Source organism: Cavia porcellus, unplaced genomic scaffold (assembly GCF_034190915.1).
Source record: "Cavia porcellus strain 051 isolate PalLab524CR breed Dunkin Hartley unplaced genomic scaffold, mCavPor4.1 scaffold_18, whole genome shotgun sequence".
Taxonomy (NCBI): Eukaryota; Metazoa; Chordata; class Mammalia; order Rodentia; family Caviidae; genus Cavia; species Cavia porcellus.
The window spans coordinates 49,168,231-49,184,317 of NW_026947501.1; positions in this window are offsets into that span (position 1 = coordinate 49,168,231).

Here is a 16,087-nt window from a genome sequence, read left to right on the forward strand (position 1 = left end):
TCTAATAGCTTTATGCAAAATACAGCAGCTGCCCTATCTTTAAAAACCTCCCATTTTCCTTATCAGTTAACATGCAGAAATCCAGTGATTGATAAACCAGTAGTGAACTTTCTGGCTGGCAGGCATCATCTGCAGACTCATCATGTTCTCGCTTCTGTTTGAAAGCTCTTTAACAAGGCCCCACTTGCAGCTTAACTTTATCTCCTCCGTCTCTCACCTTTTGCCCTATTCTACTGCCTTTGGGGTGCATTTCTCAGAAAACCTCCCCACACTCATCTAGGTTCTTGTGCCCTCCTGTGCCCCCCGAGAGTAGGTTGTAGGTGTAACCTCCCCAGGGCTGAGCTCTGGGTGGAGCTCTGCACATTTCTGCAGCTCATCTTCCTGTGAGTCCCTGCATTGGACTTGGGAAGATTCTGACACATGTCGGCCTGGCAAGAGGACACCAGTCCCATGGACATGGATCTTGTGCATGCAAGCCATGGGGACAGGCAGGAGACTTGGAGAGGTTATGACCCTGCCCAGGGGAATCACTGGCCCAAAGCCAAGCCAGAAACAACAAGCCCAGAACTGAGCCCTTGCCAGTTATGGATGTGTATTTCATCAGAATTCTATATAAGCTAGTTTTAATTACTTTCCTAAATGTTGGTGGCTTTTGAACAATCAAAACAGGCCATCTGCTTGGCCTTTAACAAGGAAAAAGGACACCGGCTTTCAGCATATCCTGGTTTTTCTCTTTCCAGCTGTGTAGCTTTAGGAACATTTTCTGAGTTTGCTCTATGTATTAAACAATGGTCACTGCTGCTGTCCATGCACACTAATGCTGTCCATTTTATCACATGTCCACCCACTGCTCTGCACAATTATGTTTACAATTTTTTAAAAGAAAGCTCCAAAATGTGTTTCAAAAGATGGACTTTTTGAAGGCATGTGTCATCTGTAAATGTCATATTTGAGTCAGGCCAGGAGTGCAGCTTGGAGAGCAGGCCTCACCTTTAATATGTCTCCTTTCATTTACACCATGTCAAGATTCCTGCCCCACCAGGAGACACTGAACACCTCTTCTGCTAATCATGGACATCACACAAAAGAGGCAGAAGGTCACAGCAAGGAGAAGATGAGGCTATCCAGGTGGCTCCTGAGTGGCCTCTATCAGAGGGATGGTGTTTCGTGCAATTATCTTGCATTCATTGTCCACTGCCAGAGAAGAGCAGGTTCTAACCCTAACCCTAGCCCCCTAGAGTTAGCACTAAAGAGGCCTCGTTCGATCAAAGATATGGATGTCTCCACAGCCATGGCAGTTTCAGGACTTCTCTCCCAAGTGACGGGTCTCTCTGAGAGGGCTTTGCCTGGTGTGGCCAGAGTCCCTGGCTGTTGTGGCCCTATGCAGGGCTGGGGAGCTGAGCCTCTACAGGACTCGCCCTGATGCAGCCTTTGGAGGATGCATTCCTGGAGCAAGCAGCCCCCAGAGGACAGGAGGCTCGAGAACACCTGTGGCCGCCTTGCACCCGCAGACATACAGGACAGCTCAAAAGTGTCCAAACTTGAGCAACAGGAAAGAGAACAACAGACTGGTGCTCCTGAAAGAACAATGAAGTGTCTGAGATCCTGTGTGTGTGTGTGTGTGTGTGTGTGTGTGCGCGCGCGCACGTGCACAAGTCTAAATGGAAAAGATATCTTCGCTCTGTACCCAAACCAAAATCACCTGCAGTCAGGTCCAAAATATTAATTGTCTTGATCCAGGAGCACTGAATGCTTATTGAAATATCACATTGTACAATTACTGCATGTTAATAAAATATTTTTTTTTAATTTGACTAAATTCACAAGTTTGAGAAATTGGCCAGTCTGCCTTTTGCATTGGTAAACTAGTTCCACTCACTAGCGGTGCCACTCTTGTGACACCTTGGACCCTCCATGACCCCAACTGATTCCTAAACTCCCTTTCTCACAGTCATTTTTGTCTCTAGCGTAGTGTCCTAAAGCCCCATCTCTGTTCTGCCTAGTCTCAGCAGGCGGCTGACCTGGTGGCCTCCACGAGCCTCAACCCCCAGGGCTTCGTCCTGCTCTACTCTCGGAGGAGGACTTGCCCAAATGTGCTCACTACTATCCCCCAGATGGACACACCCGGACCCACCAAGGAGCTGGGCAGCTGCTGAGGTTGCACCTCTTTTAAAAAGAAGCTGAGGCGTGGACACTAACCTAGTTTCCTCTGTCATGCTGGCTTTTGGTTCCCCTGCCTGTCTGCATGATGACCCTTTTCCCCACATCTAGAACCTTCTGTGCTTTCACCTCCTTGCTGCCCTCCTCACCACCTTTAATGGAAAATGACACTCGACCTTAATTCAGGTTCTGCCATAGGAAGTTCATTCAGATAGCATGTGTTTCAGCCAGGGACATAAGAGCTCCTGCATTGGGCTTTTTTGGTTTTCTTGGAGCAGGCCACCCTGATGACCACCTCCTGTGATCCCAACATGTTCTGTCTCTCCCTAAAAATGTAGACATCACCTGGAGCCACAGAGGTTCAGGAGCTTCATACATACTTACCCCTATCTGTAGCGTTTAGGAAATGTCCTTGTTGAGTATCACAGAGGCAAATGATTTGAGACTTGGGGAACTGGGAACCATATGGAAACCTATGTTCACCTGGGAAAAAAGTAACTGGATTCTGAAAAACCTGATTGCAATAATCTCTCTCTCTCTCCAGGCCTCTTGTAAATAGTAAGAGTATTAAGAGATGGGGAGGGGAAGGAACATAAAGAGAATGGAGATGGGTCATGGTGCAGACCCCAAACCCCTTCCCCACATAATCCTCATGCGTTACACACGTGCACAAATAAAAATAAAAACAAACAAGGAGATCAACATCTACCCTCATGGTGCTAAGTCATCAAAACCTAGAGCTCTAGAAAGTTCTCTCTAAGGCTGCTAAAAATTGGAAGACGGCCTTTATTTGTGGAAAGTCTCCCGTCCTGTAAACACACAGAAGACATTATGTGCTGAGGACAAATGCAGGTATCATGAAGCATTCTAAGAACATTTAGACTCAAGAAGGAAAGAGGGTCACAGAGGCAGAAACCTGGTTCCGGAGAGAACACAGACAGGCAATTCAGAAGGTGATTTAGTCACCATTCCAAGACGTCTGGCTTCAAGGTCTCATCCAGTTCTTGTGAAAATCGCCTTCCCCAGCTCATGACACATCTTTCCAAAACAGCTCGTTTCCCAAAATAGTTCTGCAGCTATGTAGCACACATTATCTAACAGGTTCTGCTGTGACATCTGAAGCCTGTAGCACTGAATTGCCGGGGGCCAAAATTACCTTAAAACTATCTATTTCCAAGGGCATAAGGAGTGTTCACTGGAGAAATTTTAAAGTGCACAAAACATCATAAGTGATAAAACCTCACATCGTAAAACAGAGCAATCATTTTTAAAATGTCCTCATACTTCCTAAGAGCGTGCAGGTTAAAATCATTGTGAGATATATAAGTATGTATATAAATATAGATATAGAAATGTGCACAATATAGGTAGGTATGTAAAAAAAATAAAAATTTGCTGACAGATATTTTAAGACATGTAAATGGAAAATCCTATGCTGCTATTTAACAAAATCTTTCTAAAGTTAAACTGAAGAACACATTAAGAATTACAAATATGGGCCAGGAATATAGCTCAGCAGTTCAGCACCTGCCTGGCAAGCACAAGGTCCTGAGATCAATTCTCAGCACACAAAAAGAATAATGAATCTAGGGCTGGGTTTGTCGCTTGGTAACAGCATGGTTGCCCAGCATGCAGAAGGCTCCCGCTCTGACCCCTAGCACCAAGGGAAACACAGCAAAACTAACTTTTTATCGCATATCGCACATCACAGGCTTAGGAGGCAGGATTCATGCTGGAGAAAATGCACAGTAGGGACAGCACCACGCCACGAGGAGGCGGGAGAGGAGGAAGGTGCAGTGGTGCGCAGGCAGGGCACGAGTAGAGGGTCCAGGGTCACCTGTGGGGGGACGGTGCCAGCTAAAGATGTGCCCTGAACCCTCAGTGAGCAGGAAAATAGCGCAGCAAAGAGTTAGAGTGAGCAAGCCCACGAGGGAAGAAAACGGGAAACATAAAACTATTCCATCAGTTCCAAATAAAACACAAAAATCGGGGACGAGAAATGAAAAATTTGAGAAACAGCAAAGGAATACCAAGATAAGAGTTTTAAACCCAACCAAGTCATTCATTATGCTAAATTCAAAGGGCCACAGAGCACCCCAACAAAAGGTACAGTCAGATTGCGTTTACGAAGGGAAGATCAAAATATGCTGCTGATAAAAATCTAGCTCTAAATGTTAAAAGGAGGAAGAAAAGTATTGTATAGCGATGTCTATAGTCAAAACCTTGGTGAGACAAAGATGTTCAGGCTGATCTTGAGCTCATCTTGTAGCCCAGGCTGGCCTTGAATTTGCAACCATCCTCCTGCCTCAGCCTCCCAAGTGCTGGGATTACAGGCATGAGCCACCACACCTGGATTGGTATAGGTATTCTTTACATGATCCTGGTTCTGTGTTTCTACGGAGTTCCTTTCTAGGTCGATTTTGCAAACATCAGTCAGATGCTAGCTGATACGATCCATTTTACCAAGTTTGATGACCTTTTAACTTTCTTTATCTGACCCTTTAACTTTCTTTCAAAGAATACGATAGCTCAGTGGCACAATCACCTAATAGTCTTATTTTGAATTTTTTCCCTTAGAACTCCAGTCCCACAGCTTCCTTTTCTTTATAGCAGATGGGAACCCTTTATCAGCCTTTGGGACATTTCTACTCTTTAAGGAGCGCTGCTCCTTTGGAGATCACTGGCGTATCTTACCAGTTAACATTGCTGGTGGCTGTAGCAAGGAGGTGAAAGCATAGAAGGTTCTAGATGTGGGGAAAAGGGTCATCATGAAGACAGGCAGGGGAACCAAAGGCCAGCACGACAGAGGAAACTAGGTTAGTGTCCACGCCTCAGCTTCTTTTTAAAAGAGGTGCAACCTCAGCAGCTGCCCAGCTCCTTGGTGGGTCTGGGTGAGTCCATCTGGGGACAGTGGTGAGCACAGTGGGCAAGTCCTCCCCCGAGAGTAGAGCAGGAAGAAGCCCTAGGGGCTGAGGCTTGTGGAGGCCACCAGGTCAGCCGCCTGCGGTGTGAACCTGTAGCTGGAGGCACCATAATTTTGGAATGTTTGGTGTAAACAAATTTCTCATGCCAACTTGGGATGAGCTTGAGTTCTGGGCTGAGACTAGGCAGAACAGAGATGGGGCTTTAGGACATTATGCTAGAGACAAAAACGACTGTGAGAAAGGGAGTCCAGGAATCAGCTGGGGTCATGGAGGGTCCAAGCTATCACAAGAGTGGCACTGCTAGGGAGTGGGACTAGTTTTCCAATGCAAACTGCAGACTGGCCAATTTCTCAGACTTGTGAATTTAGTCAAATTTAAAAAAATATTTCATTAACATGCAGTAATTGTACAATGTGATATTTCAACAAGCACTCAGTGCTCCTGGATCAAGACAATTAATATTTTGGACCTGACTGCAGCTGATTTTGGTTTGGGTACAGAGCGAAGATATCTTTTCCATTTAGACTTGCGCACGAACACACACACACACAGCACACACACACAGCACACACACACACACACACACACACACACACACACACACACACACACACCATATCAGACACTTCATTGTTCTTACAGGAGCACCAGTCTGTTGTTCTCTTTCCAGTTGCTCAGGTTTGGACACTTCTGAGCTGTCCTGTGGGTCTGCGGGTGGCAGGCTGCCTTAGGTGTTCTTGAGCCTCCTGTCCTCTGGGGTCTGCTTCCTCCAGGAATGCTTCCTCCCAAGGCTGCATCCGGGTGAGTCCTGTAGAGGCTCAGCTCCCCAGCCCTGCAGAGAGGCACATCAGCCAGGGACTCTGGCCACAACAGGCAAAGCTCTCTCAGAGAGACCTATCAATTGGGAGAGACGTCCTGAAACTGCCATGGCTGTGTAGACATCTGTATCTTTGATCGAATGTGGCCTCTTTAGTGCTAACTCCAGAGCGTTAGGGTTAGGGTTAGGGTTAGAACCTGCTCTTCGACAGCCTCCTCTCCACTGTGTACCCGGTGGCTGTGCTGGCCTTGTTTGAGGAGGCACGAGTCAATGAGCAGCTCTATATGATGATCTCTGTGGAGGCCCTGCTCAATGACGGCATTAGTGTGGTGAGTGGTCTGGGCTGGGGTTCTCGCTCAGCTGGACCTCACCCCATCCCTACCAGCTGGATCCTGGGGAGACAGGAGGGAGACAGAGCCATAGGGCTGCAAAGACTGGCAGTAATGACAATGCCACGCAGGGCTGCGTCTCTCCCGCTCGCTGGGCCTCACGCTGCCCTCCACGGGCGGCTCCTCTGCTTCACTTCTCTTTGCTTCCTCTTGCTGTGCTTTGATTTCCTCCCTCTTCCCCTCCCTCCTTCCCTTCCTTTCCCACATGCTGCATTGGAAGAAATTAAGAGAATGCACGGGTTGGGGAGAGGGGAGGGAGGATTTATGAAGATGCCTTTTCTGGTCTGTCACAGTCACACAGCAGGCAGGTGGAGCGTGCATGTGGAGTGTGTGCGGAGGACACCCCTGGATCGACGCGGGGAGGACCAAGGGACTAGGGCCACACCTTACACCCAGGTCTAGAGCGGGTCTGGAAGGGCACGGGGACTTCCTTCACCAGCGTTTAGGCCATGCATGGATACTGTTGGGTGCTCTTACTGTTCCAAAATTTATATCCCAGCCCACAAGTAATACCATGATGCATTTTGTTCTTTAAAAAGTCAAAGAGGAGTTGGGTGCAGTAGTGCACACCTATAATTCCAGCCATTGGGGAGGTTGAGGCAGGAGGATCACTTGAGTTTGAAGTCTGAGACCAGCCTGGGCATCCTAGTGTTGCAGAAAAACAAAAAACAGAAACAAAAACAACGCAGCAGCTAGGATACAGAAGCTCCCACTCACTGCCATCCACTTTTCACTGTCTTTGTGCAAGGCCACCGCATTCGTCCCTTTCACATCTGTCCCGCTGTCTGTACCCAGCACCACCACGGCCCCGGGGCTGCGGGCCGGTGACATTCACAGGTGGACTCGATTTTAGATCGGGCGCAGCCGTCCCGTCTTGGGATTCTTCCCGTGTCTTTTCAGCCTTACCCGGCTTCTCATACCTACATGGGTTTACTCAATTTTCTTAACACTTTTACTGGTGGAGAGTTTTGAGGTTGTTCCAAGTTTTCACTCTTATGCTGTTGCAGCGAACGTTCTGGGTGCTGCGTGCTTCCCATCTGCATCATTGGAGGATATTTTGTAGGGCTTTTTCCTTCCAAATGAAGTTGCCAAATGAGGCAGAAATGTGTGCACTGACAAGTTTGAAATACATCGCTGTTAGAGTCACTTTCTACTCACAACGTTGGTACATGAGAGCGTCCCGCTCAGGCTGGACACAGGACACTGGGCAGGACCAATGAAGCTATTGTGAGGGACCAGGACCAGGCTCACATGTAGAGGGGGAAGGAGGGGGGGAGAGATGGAAGGGGAGGGGAGGAGAGGGCACTGTGCAGCGCGCATGGGATCCCAGCATGTGCATCACGCCAGGCCTGCCAGATGCGGGGAGTCTTGGGGAGTATGTCTCCTGAGCCACTGAGTCTCTTGCCCCTAGCACGGCCCAGTGATATGCCGATCCCCCTCCCCGTAGCCCGGCCTCACCACCTCAACTGGGTCTGCATTTTGACTCAGAGCTCTCGCTGCTTCCTTGCCGGCTCTGATTTCACAGTTGGCGTCCCTGGTGTGACTTCCTCACAGCTTTGCAGGTTTCTCCAGAATGATCACTTCAAGGTGGAATCTTAACCCGCCAGACACCAAGGGCTGCTGGCCATGACCTCTGCCGGGCCACGCTGCCTGCCTTGGCCGGATGTCACTCTGTGGTCACCCACAGCACCGCAGTGTAGGACCTGGGCATGGCCAGGTCCCCTTACTGGAACCTGGGTAGGATTCTTAGTCCAGCTCAGACTCAGAGGAGCCCACGCTGTTCCTGCCTCCCCTTTCAGTCACTGGACACTGGAGAGAGGCAGCGTCCCCTCTGTAGCAAGCCCAGCATGAAGTGCTCCCTCCAGGAGTCTGTCTCTGTTCCTGTAGCTCTCCCTTCAGTCTCAGGCCAGCTCTGTGTGCCCTGGGTTGTTAGGACCCTCAGTCTCCTGCGTCCAGGCTTCCTGTGGGATTGCCCAAGGCGAAGCGATTTAACTGCTCCATTTGAATTCCTTCCCGTGTCTTGGGCACAGACGCCTTCAGCTCTGACTGGCTCTTACTTGCTGGTCTGGAGCAGCGTTTCCAGGGTGCTGCTCAGGCTGCTGTGCCCCTCTGTGAATTTCTCCTCACCATCAGTCTGTCCTCACCCATGGTGGATGCCTGTGACCACCCGGGCTGCAGGCCTGAAAACTGCTTCTCCCACGCCCACCCATGGCATCCTCTGAGGCCACTCTTGAGCGGGAAGAGCCAGACTCCAAGGGAAAGTGCTGCATGTTCTCCTGCATAAGAGATCTAACAGATGACAAGAAAACAGGAAGGAGATAGCGACAGAGCTGCCCAAGAGGAAGGGAAGGAGGGGTGCTGGGAGGACTGGGGGCCAGGGTGGGTGTAATAGACACACACTGCACCCACTGAGCCCCCACCCCAGAACGTGAAACTGGGGGTGCATGGGGCATGGGAGTGACAGCAAGAAAGGATAAAGTTATGCAATGCACATATGCAAATCCACAGGAATAAAAGCATCCACCTCCATGAGCAATGTGCAGTAATTGCACAAAATGGTGAGAAGGAAGTGCTCTGGGGGTACAGCGGAGGACTCCTTGCTTCTCGTGCTCCTCAGGGGACCTGGAGGGCCCATAGAGGAAATGGGCTGTGAGGTGGGTTCTAGGAACAGGGAGGAGCCCTCTTCTTCCTTTCGGGTTCCCTTTTCTGACTCAGGACTCCCTCCTTGCTGGGGAATCCTTGGTTGCATTTCTCTTCTTTTTTCCCAGTTCCTGTTTCCACCCCTTGGTGCCCAGGCCTGGGCCATGAGAGCTTACATTCCAGTGCCTGGGTGGGCTGCCCTGTCAGAGCCTGTGTGCTCCTGATGCCCCAGGAGGACAGGCACAGTGGGTGGCACCTGCAGAGAGGCTTCCAGGCAGGAGGTGGGAAGGGCTGTTTAGTAGGACAGGAGCACTGCCTCTGAGTGCACGGTGTGGCAGCACTGTCACTCCCTCACCTGCTGTGGGACCACTGGGGACTTTCCCAACAGCTATGCCAAGGCTTGGCCTCTGGGGGCGTCACACTGGCCAGGGAGCTCCACACAGGGGATGTCAGAGCAGGAGTCACACACACAGAGTCACCTGGTATCTGCAAACTACAACCAGGGTTCCCAGGATTTCCTCTGCCAGATTTTCTGGAGCCCTTTGTTCCCCATAACACATGGCCAGGTAAGATTGGATGATCCCATTCCATGCATGTTATTCCACACTAAAGGAGTATTCAGTAGTGCCCAGGCTAATATAGGATACCTATCGATTCAAGGTGTGCTGATGATCTGTGTGTATGGAGGATGTATTTGTATTGTTCTGCTATTTTGCAGTCACTTGTAGCTCCAGGCATTCAGGTGTACTTGATAGGAGGGTTTGTCACTTTGACAGTCCTGATCACTTCGGTTCTGGGCATCTACAGCAGCTTCAAGGTGGACATCATGCTTTGGTATCAAAGTGCCTTCCATTCCACTGAGACTGAAGAAGGTGAGTATGTGTCTTCCTTTGAAAATATGTCCCAGTCATGTTGCCACCATCAACGTAGTCATTCTAAGTGCACCCAACACTCACAAATTGAGGGAGGAGAGATTTATTTGGCTCATAGTTTGTAGAGGTTTTGATCCATAGTCAGTGGGGTCCAGGGCAGGATAGCATGATGCAGGGGTGTTGCAGAGCAAAAACAGTCCATGGCATGGCAGGTAGGAAACAGAGGGATCCAGGGAGGAGGGAGAGAGAGAGCCTTCCAGGTCACATCTCCCAGGGGTCCACTTTTCTGACTAGGCTTCACCTCCAACGTCACGTCCAGCTAAGTACTGGGGCCCAATCTACCCATGGGTATCGGGTCTCTGTGATCCAACCACTTCCCAAAGCCCTTCCTATGAGCGCATGAGGCATTAGAGGGATATCTAGATACAAACCATAACCACGGAGAGGAAGGAAAGAAAGCAGGGAGAGAAAAAGGAAGGGAAGAAGGGATAAGAATGGAGAAAGGGAGAGGACGGAAGGAGGAAAGAAATGAAAGAAAAAAGAAAAAGGGAGGGAGGACAAATAGGTGGAAGGAAAGAAAGGAGGAGAAGAGAAGAGAAGGGAGAGGAGAGAAGGAGAGGGGAAAAAGGAGAGGGGAGGGGATAGGAGAGGAGAGGAGGGGTGAGGAGGGGCAGGGCAGGGAGAGGAGATCACATCCTGCCTGGGACAGTACTGAGGGCCCAGGGGTGCACCCCACAGATCCCGGGGCATAGGTGGCCCCTGCTCACTCTCCATCCAGCAAGCTGCCCTGCTGCACTCTGGGTCCTCATCTGTGGCACCTGTGTCCTGCCAGCACCCTGGGCCACACAAATGCCTCCATGTGACCCGGGCTGTGAGGGCCAGGCAATTCTCACCATCATGCTCATGGCTCTGTGCACGGGCCTCAGAACACATATGATCCATTAGGGCCTGGAAGGAAGAAAGTAACCTGCATCACTGTCCCCTGATGGCATGGAAAAACTCCTATGAGGCAGAAGGAAGGGTGCCCGGAGGTGGGGGAATCGGTGCCCTCCCAGTGCGGAGACGCGTGTGGCTGGCATGAGCAGGGGTTGGCAGTGCTCAGGTGCAGGCTAAGGAGGTGACACAGGGAGGTCGTTTAAGTAGCTGCTTGGCATAGACAAACCACAGCCCCAGTTCCTGTCTGCTTGATGAGCACAGGGTCTTGTCTTAGACTTTATTCTAAGTGAAATGTCCTGATTCACAATTGGCAACTTGGGGGCTGGGGTGCAGCTCCATGGGACAGTTTGTATGTAGCATATGGTAACCCTGGGCTGTGTCCCTGGCAATGGAAAACAAAGTCATGACAACGACAAACTAGGGACCTTCGAGCTGTGTAGAAAGCGACAGACTCCCCTGGGTGGCCAGGGCATCCTGGAAACCTGGCCTCACATGTCTGACATCACACAAGATGGTCAGATGGGGGCCAAGTCTCTGTTTGCTGTGTGGTCCCTGCAGAGGCTGCCCTGTCTCAGCCTCCAGACCACCCTCAGACCCTGGCCGCCTCTGGGGAAGAAGGAACTCTGAACACCACTTACTTTTCCTGACTCAGGTCTGGGTGGTTTGGCTGTTTTCTGTGCTGTTGAATAACAAGACGGCATTGCTTTATGTGGTCTTTCTCTGGCCACTCTGTCCCCTCGGTGTGTGTCCCCTGTGACTCCCTGCGACTCCTAGGAGTGTGGCTCAGGCCGCCAGTGACCTCACTGTGCCAGGCCTGTGCTGAGGCTGCTGTTGGTGAGGCTGAGGGCAGCAGTAGGAGGAAAAAGGGACCTGACTCCTCTGGACAGCAGGGACAGAGCCCAACAGCTGGGGGACCCCACCTCTGCTGGGATGCCCTGAACCCCGGCTCTGCCCAGCAGCGGCTGCAGGCTGGAGGGAGACTTGCTGGGTTTTCCCGGCACAGGGAGTAAAGGTTGAGAGTGCAACAGAGGAAGCCAGAGAAGCCCTGTCCTTGTGGAGCTAAGTCCTTTGTTTCTAGACACGCGAGTTGAGCTCTTAACACTCAGGAGACTGTGGCCCCAGACTTCAGTGCCAGGGACACACACTGATGTGGCAGGAGTCCGGGGCTCTGTTGCTTCTCTGTCCAGCCCAGGCACCGGTAGGATCTGCTCACAGGTCGCCCTCTCTTTCTTGGACCAGAGTGGTGAATTCTCGCAGAACAGCATGACTGAGAGCAAAGTGAATCAGAACAGCAAACAAAGGGCAAAGGAGGCTGGAATGCTAAAACAAGGTGGTGGGGAGAGGGAAGGGCAGGCCTTAGGTTTAAAAGGTCCTTTGCTTTCAAAGCCAAAGCAAAGGCAATCAGGAGACTTGAGATGTGCAAGGGCACAGGCCTTCCGAATGCTCTGAGGTGCCTTCCCCACATTCCCTCCTCACGGGTTTGAACATTGGGTTGTCTGAGTCAGGTTCCAGTTGGGGGTGATTCTTGAGCCACTTTTGTTCTTTTTATTGAGTTTGTTGGCTTATTTGGATTTTTATTCATTTAGTTAAGTAATTTAAAATTATCTAGAAATTATGCGTTATCTCATCATTTTTAAATTACCATCCAGGTACATGTAGTAAGTACCATACAGAAATATACAGGTTTATTTACTTATTTTTATTAGTATAACAAAAGGTTTATTTGGGCAGAAAACATGGCAAAGAAAGAGGATAGACAGCTACCAGGTGGTGGTGGGGGCCTCAGGGCTGAAAGCCCCTACACGCTTATTTATGATTGCTGACTTCTTTCCTACGTTTTCAAGAGAAGTACTTAAAATTTTATTTACACTTTATTTTTAACAATTAAAGAACTATCTTCACAATACAGCTTAGGCTGCACGTCAGAAGTTAAATGTGTGGCACTTTTTTTCTGTTGTGGATTATGTTAGAAGATTGAGCCTTCTTTTCTTACTCCAAGACAATCACCACTCTTTTCCTTTTCTCCTATTCTATGTATCCTTCTAAGGAGGACATTGCCAGCGAGTCTCAGTGGTTTTTTTTTGTTTGTTTGTTTGTTTTGTTTTGTTTTGTTTTTTTATTTTATTTAAGAAGAAAAAGAGAAAAACACAAAACAAAACAAAGCGGTGTAAGGATACACGTAATACAGAACTACAAAAAAAAAAACCATAACAGTAAGAAATCACCTGTTAATAGATTACATATTATCATCTTGAAAATAGTTGCTCAAATCACAGTATCAAAGAATACAAGGTGGACATTCAAACAGGGAGACTGCAAACAGCTGTGTTCAGTGATCCAAAAACATTGATATAGTCAGCTATTTAACACCCCTAAACACACTTGCTGTTATATCCGTTAGAGCTCTTTTTCTTTTTTTTTTCCCTCTCTTTTTTACAAGAAAATTTACACATTTTGGATTTTATTACTCCTTAGTGCTTACTACTTTTGGGCGGGGGGAGAGAATACAGTCAAATATGGCAAAACAAAGCTGTCAGTCAAAACCAAGGATAGGCATAGCACATGGTGTAGAACAGAGTACAAGGTTATCAACAATGGTTATCAACGTTGTCTCTTGTTTCCTTAAAAAGAATTGTCTATCTCATTAGATATTATAAAGTTGGACAAAACAGTAGAGAACAAGACCAATAAAACTTAGGCATTGTAAACATTACAGGACTTCCAAAGAAGACAATAGTCAAACCAGAATGGGCATCTTAGTGAATCTTATTGCCTTCAAAGTAGTTGCCTATATCCTCAAACTTGGTACTATCATACAGAATGGAACAGAGTCTAATCAGTCAAAACAAGATCGTGGGAGTATTACAGGACTTCAAAACAAGTTAATAGGAAATCAAAAAGAGTTACTATTTATATATCCTAATTTTTAAATTTTTTTCCCTTAATTAAGACAAACATAAGAAATGACTAAATAATTTTTTTAAAAGAATAAGGGGGAGATTGAGATAAAACAGGACATAACAATATAACAATAGAGGTCAAAGCATGACTGTTTCAGCAACCTAGTACTTCACCACCATATAACCCGACTTAATAATAGTTACCATAGTGTCTGTCTGCGAGTCTCAGTGTTATGAGGCTCTAAGCCAAGATGGCGCCTCAGGGACTCCCACCTGACTTATGGTGCTGAGGGATCTTCTCTCCTTAAGAGGACCATTCCCTTCACATAGGCACGCACACATGCACACATGTGCACGTTCCAGCTGTCCAGCTGCTTCCTGGTAAGGTGACTTATTTAGAATAGAATAGAGACACATTCCCTGAATTTCTATTTTCTTTCTTCTATGTGGAATCCACTAGCAAAACACAACATACGTGTCCTCAGCCTTCTAAGCTGGACACTCATCTGTTGCTCTCCTGTGAGTGAAATCTTGTTTAGCATCATCTCTGCCTTCCACAGTGCCCCTGACTACTGTTTTGCAAGATTTCATCCGTACTGAAGGTCGTTGTCTCACTGTCTGTGTCTAGGGTTAGAGTTAAGCTTGTCACTTGTGTCTAAAAGGCCACTCCCTATCTGTGACCTGACTATGCCTGATCTTGCTCAAAACACCGCTGCCCACTGTTGGTTCCATTGCTTATCATAGCATTGGGGTATCGAGGAGGTGGGACCCAGCCTGGTGACAGAAACCACATGGCCCTAAGAATGTGATAAGCTTGACGTGCATTTAGTGGCCTGCAGGATGTAAAACCACGTGTCTGGGATGTGTTTGGGGGTGAACATCAGTACCTGGGGCCTGGTGGAGCCTGGGCAGTAGCTGTCCTCAAGGTCATTGCTGCCAGCTCCTGAGCACACCCTTCCTTCTGCAGTCTGTGTCTTTGCCCTGGGATGATGTCCCATCTTCGGTATCCCCTTGCCTGCCTGCTACAGTATCCTCAGGGCAGAGCTCTGCCCTAGAGGGATGGCTGTCTCCAGGGCTGACCATACCCCAGGGACACTGGGACATTAGGCAGTGTCTGTGGGGGGTGCTGCTGGCCATGCAGGGCAGCTGCTGCTGCACAGCAGCTCCCTCCTGGGCAGTGGTGCTGAGGTGAGAGGGCAGCTCTGGCCTGAGGGGCACCTGGAACCCCAGGAGACTCCCCCTTGTGTTTCCAATGAGCCCCAATTGTTGGTGGCACCATTGTCCTGGAAGCAGCAAGATCACTTCCTAACACAGCTGCTCTGGCTCCTTCAGACTCCACTGGCTGCTCTGTGCTTTGGCCCAATGCCACTGAATCACATGGGTCCTGGGGGTGTCACTGCCTGCATCTCCTGTTGAGGACATAGTCTTGGGAGGCCTCTTTTGGGGACATAAAGGACGGGGATGCAGGGAGTGTGGAGATTCAGGGACAGCATGGGATGTGGCTTTGGGACCTCAACAGATGCCTGCCTGTGTCCTTCCTGGGCTGTGTTCTGAGCCTGGGGTCCCAGGCCTCCCCGCAGAACTCCCCTCTTTCTGTCACTTCTGCCAGTGGCCAAGTGGTTTTTGTGACCTGGCTTTAAGTAACAAGATTCTCAAAACCACAAGTGGTGTATTTCCTGATAGCAGCAGATAACAGTGTGAAAAACTCTCCTTTCCTTTCTCAGAAAAAAAATGTGTGAAAATCATTTTTCTTGTAAAGTGGTAGCTAAGGCAGCCATAGTCCCAACAGCTACCTCAGCTGCTCTCTGGAGAAGTGTCACCTTTGACAGATTCCTCAACACCTCCCCCCTCCTCCTCGCCACACACACACCTCAGTACACACACATGCATTCCTATGCATGCGTGCACACATGCACAACCATGCATACACTCACAGGATTGTCCTTGAGTCTTGATTCGCACACCATCAACACCTTTTCTTTATCTGCAAGGCATTTGAATACACAACCCTACAGTGGCGGGCTGTCATTCAGTAAAGTCTCAGGACCCAAGGTGACAGTATCCCATTACTACTGAAAGGATTTTAATTTGCTACTGATCTTTTTTTTTCCCCATAAACAGATAGTTGCTTGATTTATACCATTAGGTTTGCTTTTGTGATTTTTGTGCCACTGATGTGTGATTAATCTGCAGTAGCCAGGCTATTTCCCTCCCCAACTTGCCCTTGAAAGAACTGATTCAAAGATATCCAAACAAATGTCCAAAACAAATACACAGTAAGAATTGGTGGTTCCTCCGTTGAATGGAAAAAGGGTTAAGGCTTGTTCCACTGTGTCATCTCCTTGTGGAATGAGGTTTCAAGCACAAAAATCCAGTTCTGTTGGTACCTAGCTGTAAACAAATACTGCTCAACTCTTCACCTACATGCATAGCTAATCAAGATGTTGCA